This window comes from Pipra filicauda, unplaced genomic scaffold (genome assembly GCF_003945595.2).
Source record: "Pipra filicauda isolate LSUMZ 115617 unplaced genomic scaffold, ASM394559v2 scaffold204_size1372650_pilon, whole genome shotgun sequence".
In the NCBI taxonomy this organism is placed as follows: Eukaryota; Metazoa; Chordata; class Aves; order Passeriformes; family Pipridae; genus Pipra; species Pipra filicauda.
The window spans coordinates 451,612-463,278 of record NW_024104315.1 but is presented as its reverse complement, the minus strand read 5'-3'; positions in this window follow the sequence as shown (position 1 = coordinate 463,278).

The following is an 11,667-nucleotide window of genomic DNA, read 5'->3' as shown; positions in this document are numbered from 1 at the left end:
CTTGGGTCCAGTTCTGCCAGATTTTAGAGGCATCAGATCTAAAATCACCACACTTCAGAGGTCCCAGATCAAATCACAGCCAAAATTTTCAAAGAGCTGGAACAGTAATACCTATTTTCTTTTGATAACCTTAGCAAAGTATCAAAAAATGAAAGAAACTCACAGTCAGAGATTTTCCTTTTAAATTTAACACATCAACAAAACATTTCTCCATGAAAAAAGCAATTTTGAGTCTATCCAAACGTTTCCCTTCACTCCAAACATGATGTTTCTTTGAGATTTATGAGCATTTAAACTTTATTTAACGCCTTCTCCCTTTTTTATGGGGCAATTTTTGAATAGGAATAGCAAGAAACTAAATAAAATAGCCCATGTGGGCTATTGCACCAGCCCCTAAATCAACATTATCCTGAAGTGCAGAAACTCTCAGTGTTTCCAGCGTGCCGTTGGAATTCTGCCCTGGTGACGACTTGACACCGAGCTCTAAATCACACTTAGGAATAAATGGGTTGTAAACGCGGAAAAAGATTGTATTAATATGTGAATGCACCTCAGTCACAGAGAATTCCCCCCTGGTGATTTGCAGGGCCTGTGTGGAGGGGAGAATTCACCTGCTCAGGGAGGTTTGGGGGATCTCTGCTCCCTCCTCAAGCCCCTCCGTGGGTTTTTGTCCCTTTAGGGAACACATTTCCAAATCTTTGCTTTCCCTGGTCAAAAGATAAGGCAGAACTTGTCCTGTTCTGAATAAACCAATGGTTTTCATCCCCTCCAAGGATCATCCCTCACAATTTCCCTTGAAGTGGCAAAAAGCTGCTGCATCTCAGGGCTCCCAAATCTGATGTCTCAAGTGCCTGTGCAGGCGTAGCCACAACAAAAGGGAATCACAGACTGGTTTGGGTGGGAAGAGACTGTAAAGTTCATCCAGTGCCACCCCCTGCCATGGGCAGGGCCACCTTCCACTAGCCCAGGTTGCTCCAAGCCCTGTCCAACCTGGCCTTGGGCACTGCCAGGGATGGGGCAGCCACAGTTTCTCTGGGATTCTGTGCCAGGGCCTGACCACCCTCCCAGGGAAGAATTCCTTCCTAAAATCCAAGGCTGTCTTTGCCTTTGGGTGAGTGTGGATTGAGAAGTGATGATACCAACAGGGGACTGTTGAGCTGCTCCAAAGGATGAGGAGCTCTCCAAAGCACAGCTCGGGTAGGAACAGGCACTACCCATGGTCTGTGCATTGTTGGTGCCAGGGAGTGACCCATCCCACCTCCACTGAGCTGGGACAATCCCTACGTGCCACCTTCTGCTCCTGCCTGGGAGTTAACGGAGGGATAACACTTCCAGGATTGTTCCCAACTGCAAATGTGAAAGAGTGGCAAATGATGCATTCAGAAATGTCTCTAAAAATTTAAATAAAGTTGCAGAGACTTCATATAGAATGGCCCCTGGCCATCTGCAGAGTACATGTAAGGATTTGACATTTCTGTTGCTCTGACCATTATCTAATCCAAAAACCAGGGGGGAGGGTGGGGAAATCAAATTAAAATAGCTTGTATAAAATCTCCCTTGGATGAATTTACCACGAGGAAAAGGTCAGCTGGACATTTTGACAGCATGGTCCAGCAAGGGCCTCTAAATGGCTTCAATCATTCTGGTTTTTTTTTAATATGAACTTTTTTCTATCAGTTCATAGGACTTAATACTTGAAAATATGCCTGACGTAGCAATTAAAATGTCATATTAATCACACTGTTATCTATTGTTTCTTTACTTAATCTATTCTGTAACACCAATATATTTCAGTACTGAAAACCAGCTACGAACGTTCATCATCCTTAGAGGACAAATCGGAGCAATTCTGAAGCACAAAAGGACACCAGAAGTTTTTTAGAAGACACATTTAAGGCTCTGGAATTGTGGCACTTGAGTAAATCCAGCTTCCCACAGCCGGTGTGGGAGGTGGGCCAGGTTAATTAAGGCCCTGTCGTGCCTGGCTCTGGTCCCTGCTCTGCCAGAAAGGGCTGCTGTGACCCCGACCTGCTCAGAGCACATCTATTAATTATTGCACTAAAGCTTGAAACCTCCCTTCAGCCCATCCCCACCACCTGTGCCCGTCCCTGCTGCATTCCCACTCATGTTGGGCACAACTCCATGGCTTTCATCACCTCCTTCTTTCTGCACAACATGCTCAGACCCGCAGTGAAAAGTCCAACACAAATTTTCCAGAATTATTTCCCTGGTTTACCTCCTCCTGCTGGTTTTCCAGCCACATTCCTGGAGCAGAGGGACAGCCTGGTGCCAGGAGTCCCATCTCCTCAGGCACAACCTGATTTTTCCCTTACAAGCCCTGTGTCCCAAGGCCCTACATTGGACTATGTTATGGTGACACGTTAAATGAAAATTGAGATGCTTTGGTGGAGGTTTCATAAGAAAAGGAGATCCCTGGAGAGGCAAAACCTCCTACAGCTCTTGGGGCTGTAAAATAACCAGGTGGCAGCTCAGCTTTCCCTTCTTTTCTCTGGGCACTCCTTCCTCTTCACAGAAATCACAGAAATCATAGAAATCACAGAAATCATAGAATCACAGAGTGGTTTGGGTTGGAAGGGACTTTAATGATGATCTTGTTGCACCCCCTGCCATGGGCAGGGACACCTTCCACTAGCCCAGGTTGCTCCAAGCCCCGTCCAACCTGGCCTTGGACACTTCCAGGGATCCAGGGACAGCCACAGCTTCTCTGGGCACCCTGTGCCAGGGTCTCACCACTTTAGTCACCCTGTCTTTTCCTCCGGAGGTGCCACACAATCCCAGAAACCTCCTGTTCCAGGTAGATTTGAGCGAAAGGATATTTTCTGGAGCTCTCACTACAGTAAACTTTGTGTGTGAGTGTGTGAGCATTACTAACATGATTTAATTACATTATTCTGCAGCTTTGCTATCCCAGAGATTTTAAAGAGAAACGGCACAAATCTTTCCCGGGTCCCACTGCCCTCAGCAGATTTAAAGCCTGTGCTGTTTGAGTGGGCTCAGAATTTATTTGAAAGCCTTCTTACACCAGTACAATTTATCCACAGAGATCAGCAGTTTACATCCTATTGATTAATGCAGTTATTGATTTATCCTGTGATTGTACTGCCTGGGTTTATACAGCCCTGGAAAGTGCTATTTTCCAGGAGTGATTGACTTCTTTCTTTATTGACTAAAATGAGCTGATAAAAATCATCCAGTGGCTGAGCTGGAAGTACTTTTTTTGTATTCCTGCTTCCAGCAGAGAAAAGTAGGAGACAAATGCTGATGCAGAGCAGAGCAAAGAAGTTACAAGGCTTAACCCCTGTGGAATTACCCTGCCTGGGTTAAATCCAGCCCCCAGCCTTAGCCAGGTAGCAGCTGGATGGCTGGACTGGTAAAAAGGCAGTCAGGCATTTGAATTTTGAAGAGGAGGATTATCCTGATGCTCCTTCTCCTCACTCCAATGGGTGAACACATTTTTCAGAGCTCATTGCTGCTCCCAAAGCTGCTGTCACTGTCCCCTTCACCCAGCAAGGGCTTGGGAGCTGCAGTTGGGCTCCTGGGGAAGGCTCAGGGCAGCCCAGGGTACCAAAGGACGGAATGTTGAGTTTCCTGCTGTTTTAGGGAACGTGCTCCTGCAGTTGGAGCTTTTGGGAGGTGCTGACATGGCTTTGCAGTGCCAGGAAGTGGATACAACAGCCCTTTGTCATGGCTGTTCTAACATTTTCCCAATTAAGGAAAGAACCCCTTGACCCTAAAACATTTGGCTAATTACATCTCATCAGCTCTTAGCTGTTGTCTTGATTGAACTGCCCCAACAGGCCACCCTGGCCAAGCAAATCTCACTTTCCAACAAATACTGGAGTGAGGAACCAGATCCTTCCAACCACCCATCAAAGAATCACAGTTTCCTGTCTGGAGGATGAGACATTTTTACTCTTATTTCCTGTAATCTGTTCTGCAGGCAGTTTATAAGTCAGTATTATTACATTTATATATATATATTTGCATATTTGCATTATCTAGTGAAATATAAAAAGTAAAATTCTTATAGATGGATAAATAGCTTTATAGAGAAGGTCTATAAACCCACACTCTCTAGTTCACAAATATTCTCTAACAGAATAATTCTGCCATGTCACTGAGTTTTACAAGGCTTTGAAAACTTCCCTTAAAGTCTGACTCCTAAAATAGGCCTTTGCTCCTGTTTAATATACACACACCTCTCTCCCCATAACCAAGTATCACAATTAGAAGAGAGAACTGTGTTTCTGTACCTATTTTATTTTTGGCAAAAGGTGAAGTTTATTCCATTAAGTAATGGATTTAATGCAGAGAATAGTTTGGGTTTATGGATTTGCATTTTCACTCCTTTCCTCAGAAGGGATTTCTGTCTCCAAGGAATGAATGCACAGCTCTGAAGTGGTACCCAGTGGGAGGGGCACAAACATCTCCTGCAGTTTTACCTGCCCACCCTTGGCAAGAATAAAATTAAGAGTAAAAGTAAAAAAAAAATTAAAAAGAAAAGATAGTAACTAAGTGAGCTTTACATATATATTTATATAAATATATATATATACTCACAAATATATTTATATATATGTATACATGGGGAGCAGAAAATAGAGAGCTGTGCAATGAAAATAGCACCACATTTCTTATTTTTCCTCTCTGCCTGAGACTGAAAATCATGAGAGTGATTCTGCAGTAGCAGGTAGTGTAGAGCAGACATTGCTATAATAATTTGTCTAATTCAGCTCTGGCACCACATTCCTAAGTAGGAGCTCCCAATCATTCCTCTGCATTAGATTGTGTGTTCCTTCCTCCAGTGGCTGGAAGATTCCTGCCATAAACACATCCAGCTATAAATACATCCCTGGCTCTCTCACTTATTAGTTGTTGGGAGGAAATAAAATAACAACACGCCTTGCACTTTAAAACCTTGTTTATAAAACCTCCTCATGAAGCCACTAAAAGGCACATGTGAAATAAAATCATGGCTGTTGCTCCCCATCATGCCAGCCCTACAAATTGATTCTTTTTTTTTTTTTTAAATTAAAGCCATCAACTACAGCAGGGCTGCTCTGTGGCACTTCACAAACTTTAAGTCAAATAAACCTGCCAGCACTTATTGACTCATTGGCACTCTGGGCTGGACTGGCACATTCCTTGGCACTTAATGAAATTAAAGTTAAAAAATAAATATAAAAATAAAGACAAAAATAAAAATAAAATAAAATAAATAACTAAAGCCCAAGTGATGCCACTGCTTTTTAGTCAGTACAACATCAAGGCTTTCAGCATCGTTCAGGGTGGGCAGGAGGCTGGATCCATGGGCTTCTCCCAGCCCTCAGGGGATGGGAACTGCATCATAGGCCACTTTATGGGAGATACTTGATCTTTATGGCATAGTTTGTGAGGTCTATGTGAACTAAAACACCCAGAGATTTGCATATTTTTCCATGCAAAGTCTTCATTAAAGCAAGTTGCTTCTCTGGGCAACCTGTGGCAGGGCCTCCCCACCCTCACAGCCAGGAATTCCTTCCCAATATCCCATCTAACCCTGCCCTCTGGCAGTTTGAAGCCAATCCCCCTTGTCCTATCACTACATGCTTTAATTAATAAATTTAATTAATTAATGCTTTTGCATAATATTTCTCATTCAGCTAATGCAAGACAGACATTTTAAACAAAACGTAATTTTAAAAAGAAAAGTGGGAACTTTCCTTTAGTTGGATACTAAAACATGGTTGTTTTTTTCCCCAACAATATCACATTTTCTTCTTTACTCTCGTGCTCCAACTCCATTTGTGCAGGGAACAGACACTGCCAGATCCTCCTGACCAGATTTCCCCAGATTTGTCTTCACGGGACTGTCTGAGCCAAAAGAGGCATCAAAATGTGATTTTGTGGTTCTGGTTGGTCCCTTGGGATCTTCAGGTCCTGGGTTCATCCTCCAGGGATTTGGGAGGAGCCAGGAATCACCAAACCCCCATTTGTTCCATGAGCCACATTTTGGCTGATTACCCCAAGCTGTTGTTTCTGAGCTCTACACGACAACTGTTGAGTGGAAATAATTTTCAATTAGAGAATGAAATTACCAAAAACACACTTAGAAAATTATCCACAAATATCTCCTACGAATTTTTTTTTTTTTTTAATTCTTCCAAGATTAATGGATGAGAAGAAGTGATTAATTCAAGCTTTACTTTGGAGATGATCTCTCAGGCCTAACAGCGCACACACACAGTCAATATTTTGCAAATGTTTTGATTAATAAATCTTTATATAGCCCACTGCAACTTTGTAGATTTAAACTGATGCTTGCACTGTGCATACTGATTTTGCCTGCATGGTTTCCTGACTCAGGCTCGTTAGTCCAAAGTAAAGAAAACAAAATAAACACTGCAGAACACAAAATATTTCGTGTTCGCCACAAAACCACCTTGAGGTATAAAACCCTTTGGAAGCCACTGTGTTCTAGGCAGAGGAAGGTGTCACCACCACAGCAGGTTGATGCCCTCCCCTCCATCCCAGCCTCCCCAGCATTCTCCCTGGATCTGGTCAAAATAACCTGACAGGAGGTTGTAGCCAGGGGGAGGTCGGGCTCTGCTCCCAGGGATCAAGGAACAGGACAGGAAGAAACAGATTCAAGTTGCCCCAGAAGAGGTCCAGGTTGGAAATCAGGAGGAATTTCTCCATGGAAGGGGTTATGAGGTATTGGAAGGGGCTTCCCAGGGAGGTGGTGGAGTCCCCATCCCTGGAGGTGTCCAAGGAACTGGAACCCGGTATTCGAGGAACAACTGGAGGAGGCTTTTTTTTTTTTTAATGAGGTTTGTTTTATGAATCAGACTTTAGGAGAAATTTTCAAAGCCTTGTGAATCTCAGTGGCCTGGCAGAATTTTTCTGATAGAGAGTATCTGTGAACTGGAACCAGGTGCTGAAGGTGTCCGAGGAACAACTGGACGTGGCACTCAGAGCTCTGGGCTGGGTGACAAGGTGGGGATCCAAAGCTGGACTCGATGATCTTGGAGACCTTTTCCAGCTCAAATGACTCTGTGGTTCTCTGCATGCTCTCACATTAAAGCTGGTCATCTTTAATGCTGGAGGATCAGTTTGCTCTTGCTCTGCTCTTTGCTCTGACTTTTGTTTAATGCCACGAGCTCAGAGCGATTCATGTTTGGAACAGCTTGAAAAGAACCTCTGAGCACATAGGGCTCAGCTCACCATGGGGGCCTGCTGGGAGGAACTGGGCTGCTCATCCCACCTCCTCCTGCAGGTCTAACACCTCCCACCATGCTTGGACACTCCTGTTCCATGCAGTTGTCAGAGCTACATTTAGAGAAACACCTTTACTGAAGTAAAACTCCTTCATAACAAACTCTGAGCGAGTCGAGGGACGGTGATAGTCTTGGGAGATGCTTCTGTTAGGGAGAGAAACCAAGCAATAAATCTCCTTGGCAATACCCTATCACTCACAGGGAACATAACAGACAGAATAAATACAATAAAATATAAAATCAAAAGGTTTTTCTCTGGTTTCTGATGCACAACAGGATCCAACACGGGAAGCCACTTTTCCTTCTCACAGTTCCATGTGTATATCTCATAGTCTCTAAGTCTTCTCACTTTCTTTCTTGATCACATTTTCAGTCTCCTCGTGCACTTCTCTGGACTGCTTCTTGTCTCTTGTACATGTTCATCCAGATCCACATAAACCCTCAATCTGTAATCTAGGAAATTCTCTTCTGGGATGGGGGAAGCAGGGTCCTGTTATTGATCTGCTGTGGATCTCTACTTTTTCCGATTTAGCACCTCCTTCCACCTCTCCAGACTGAAGTTTGGAGCCACACCCAGTGACTTTTTCAAGGTTTTATCTTATCCTGACTTTGGATTATGGAAATACAACAGGCACCATAATTCTACACTTAACACCCCCCCAAAAGATTGAAGCCCACTCAGGTTGTACTGATGCTGCAAAAGGGGCCGTATTTTATAAAAAAACTCACCATAAAAGCACTCAAGTGCCAGATAGGAAGCTGAGTATCATTTTTTAATAGTAATGGAGTATATTAATGAGAAAAATTTGGACCCCAGCATTATAACTCTTCCAGCAGATATTATCATTACATGCATTTCCCATTATCACTAATTTTGCATTCAGCATAGCAGGACCATTAATTCAGCTCTAGTCTGCAGCTGAATAAGCCAGATTGCTTAAGAAAATAAACGTCTCTATTACTTTTTATAGTGCTGAAATTAATTTACAGTTCCAGTTTGTGATAACTAAAATTGAGAATTAAAACTATATTTGGTACCTGAGATTTCCCAGAGATTAGCATTCACGAGGCTGTAAAAATATTAACTGCTTTAAATAATGCTTGCAATATTTCTAGGGTTATGAAGCATCTTCTCTTAGCTCATTTTAATTTCTTTAGCATCCATCTCTTTAAGCATATTCACACCCTTGGAAGATTAGGCTGAGATCATTGCATTAAGAGAAATGGTATTTACAACAATACCGTGTAGTATAATGTGTATTTCCAGGGGCTTGGAAAGGCATGAAAATAAACATTTTAATGGTGGATTTAAGGGCCCTCAGGTTGCCTTTGTGCTGCAGGAGAAGTCGAAGTTGAGGAGAATTTTTGAAGCAGAGTGGCATCGAGTCAAGAGGGGAGTAAATAAAACCTTCAGAGGAAAAGGGGAACTCGATAAAACACACAAAGAGACAACACTGCTTCTGATTCATCTCTGAAAATCACAAGTGTAGAAGAGAGAGGTGGGAGAAAGGGGAAGTTGGAGCCTTCAAGCTAAACCAGTGGACACTGTAAGATCATGGAATCCCAGAATGGTTTGGGTGGGAAGGGACCTTAAAATCCATCTCATTCCACCCCCTGCCATGGGCAGGGACACCTTCCACTAGCCCAGGTTGCTCCAAGCCCCATCCAACCTGGCCTTGGACACTTCCAGGGATCCAGGGGCAGTGCCGGGGCCTCCCCACCCTCACAGCCAAGAATTCCTTCCCAATATCCTCTCTAACCCCGCCCTTTGTCAGTTTGAAGCCATTCCCCTTTGTTCTTTCACTCCAGGCCCTTGTAAATAGTCTGTCTCCATCTTCCATCTTCCTTCAGGTCCTGGAAGGCCATAATTAGGTCACCCCAAAGGTTCCCTTCTCCAGGCTGAACAATCCCAGTTCTCTCAGCCTTTCCTCCCAGCAGAGCTGCCCCATCATGATTTTCTGGTTGTCATTGCAGTGCCCTCCAAAAATCCACCCCCAGCTCTGGCTCTCAGGGGGGTCTGTGCTGCTCCTCCTCACCATCCCTGAACACCTCCCCTTATTTCTGGGTGAACACATTAAAAACATCACGGTTGTCACACAAAACAGGCAACAATCTTGACATTTAGATATGTGGGGCTTTCTGGGCCTCCAAGCCCTCAATCCTGCCTGTTCAGGAATTCTCTTGGAATGAATGAGAGGCTGAGCTCCTTAAACAGCTGGGTGATACAAAGCAGCTGAAGCTTAAAGAAAACCATCAAATTCCATAAGAAAATGGGATGAGCTGGACGTGGTGTCATTGCAGGATTAGGCTCTAACAGTCAACAACATCTGTTCTAATATGTCCCTTGCAGGAGGAAGAAAATAGGATTTAAATTTAAATCCATAGATGGAACAAGAAGCAGAGCAGCAGAGCCCGAGTTACAAGGTGCAATATTTCCTGGGAGGTTTTGGTAAATTCTGGGTTGATTTTGGTATTTAATGATTGAACGAAATATCTGCTTCATCATATCTGTGTGCAGAAAGCTCAGAGCAGCTGATCTGAGCCTTTCCTGGACTCTTTCAACTTCGAGTTTGATTTGAGTGGCGTAAGATGGAGTAAATGGAAGGATATTTTGTTGCTGGAGCTACTACAAAAAGCACTGTTAGGACTATGTGTGATGGTAAATTATTTTGCAAATAGCAATTTTCTAAAAAACAATTCTTTGCTTGAGCATCCTCCCATACAAACATCGTTTACTTTGGGTACCACTGGAGAAGAAGTGATGTTCCCAATGGCTTTTTCTTTGCTTCCATTAATACTAATTTTAATTCTTTCAAATTGGAGGGGTTTCTATCAGGGATTTTAGAACGAGAGCATCTCAAGCTGAGATTTTAACAGCTGAGCTCATACTCTGAAACACAGAAATGGCACCGCCTCAAGTTTTCATTAAAAAAAAAAAAAAGAAAAGAAAAAGAAAAGAAAATATATTGTTCTTAATTCTGAAAACTTGAACCCAAATGCCTGAGTGTGGTTTTATGAAAATTGCCCTTCCATCAGGAGTGAGTCTCCAGTGTTCCACGGCGCTACCTCTGCAATAATGGTTTCAAATGGAAACATTTATTTTTCCCTGGTTTTTAGTAGCTCTGGAAGAAGCAGGGGGCTAATTACCAATGCTGAGCTGCAAGGGTCAGATGGAGAGGAAAAAATGAAACTAAATGTTTCAGAAAATAGGTGAAGGATCCTGCTGTGGTAAATTTGGATGATGCAGCCTTTTACCCTGCAGTCTCTAAGTTAGAGTTGGTGGTTTTAGAACATTGAGCTGGAACTGGCGAGTGCATGTGAGGAGAAACAATCAGCTCTGGGCAAAACAAGGTATTAAAAGATTGAAGAGTTATTCTACCATTAAAAACAACAGATATTTAAATTTAAATATACATTTTAAATTTAAATATACATAAAATCAGAAGAATATAGATCTATATTCGCACTGCAATCAGCTATTCAGCAGAGGTGATACACATTCAATTCTTAATTCTTTGATTGCAGGTGGGATGGCTGCTGCAAGAGAAGGGTCCAAAATAGGTCACTGAAAGAAGAAAAGACTGAGTCTAAAATTATTTTCTTAGTCCATTGTACTTTCATGTCATCCTAAGATCCTGACAGGGGGAACTATGTGGGACTTCTGGATGTCACATCATTGTCTGTACAAAGGGCAAAATGGAACAATTAAATTGCCCAAATGAGCCAGAGGGAGCCCTTGGCCCTAAAAAAAAGAGGTGTAAAATTGTTAAGAAGGATCACGGGGCTGTTGGAGGTGGTTTATGAACCCAGGGCTGTCCTGGGCTGCCCCCCTGAGACCTCGGCCTCCTCTAGATCTGACAGAAATCCTGAACTGCCCCATGAGATGGACCCTGACAGAGCCTGGAGCAGTGGCAGGAGATCAGCACAGTTGCTGCAGGACACCCAAAGCCTGGTTGCCCCCTTGGTGTTACCAGCCCTGGAGGAGAGCAAGAGAAGATGGAATTTGGCTCCAACCCTCACCTGGGAGCCCTTCACCTGCCAAGGGACAGCAACAACACACAGAAAGCTCACTAGAAAATTCTGGGTGCTAATTTAGTTTTGTGATCCAACAGAAGGCTTGAGAACCCTCCCAGGCTCCAAAATTCACTAGTTAAGCCCTTGCAGCAGCACCCTCCTTCCTGTCAGCCAGGGAACTGAGCTTTGCCAGGGGCAAAACAAGAACCATTTAATCACAAAAGCCACGGGCAACTACTGAGCACAAATGAGATTAAACACCCACCCACACCAACCAACTCAAAGCAAATGGAAAATTGGAGGAAATCAGCCCCCAGGACATGCCAGAATACAGATTATTTTGGGGGTTTTTTTCCATTCTGGCAAACACTGAGTA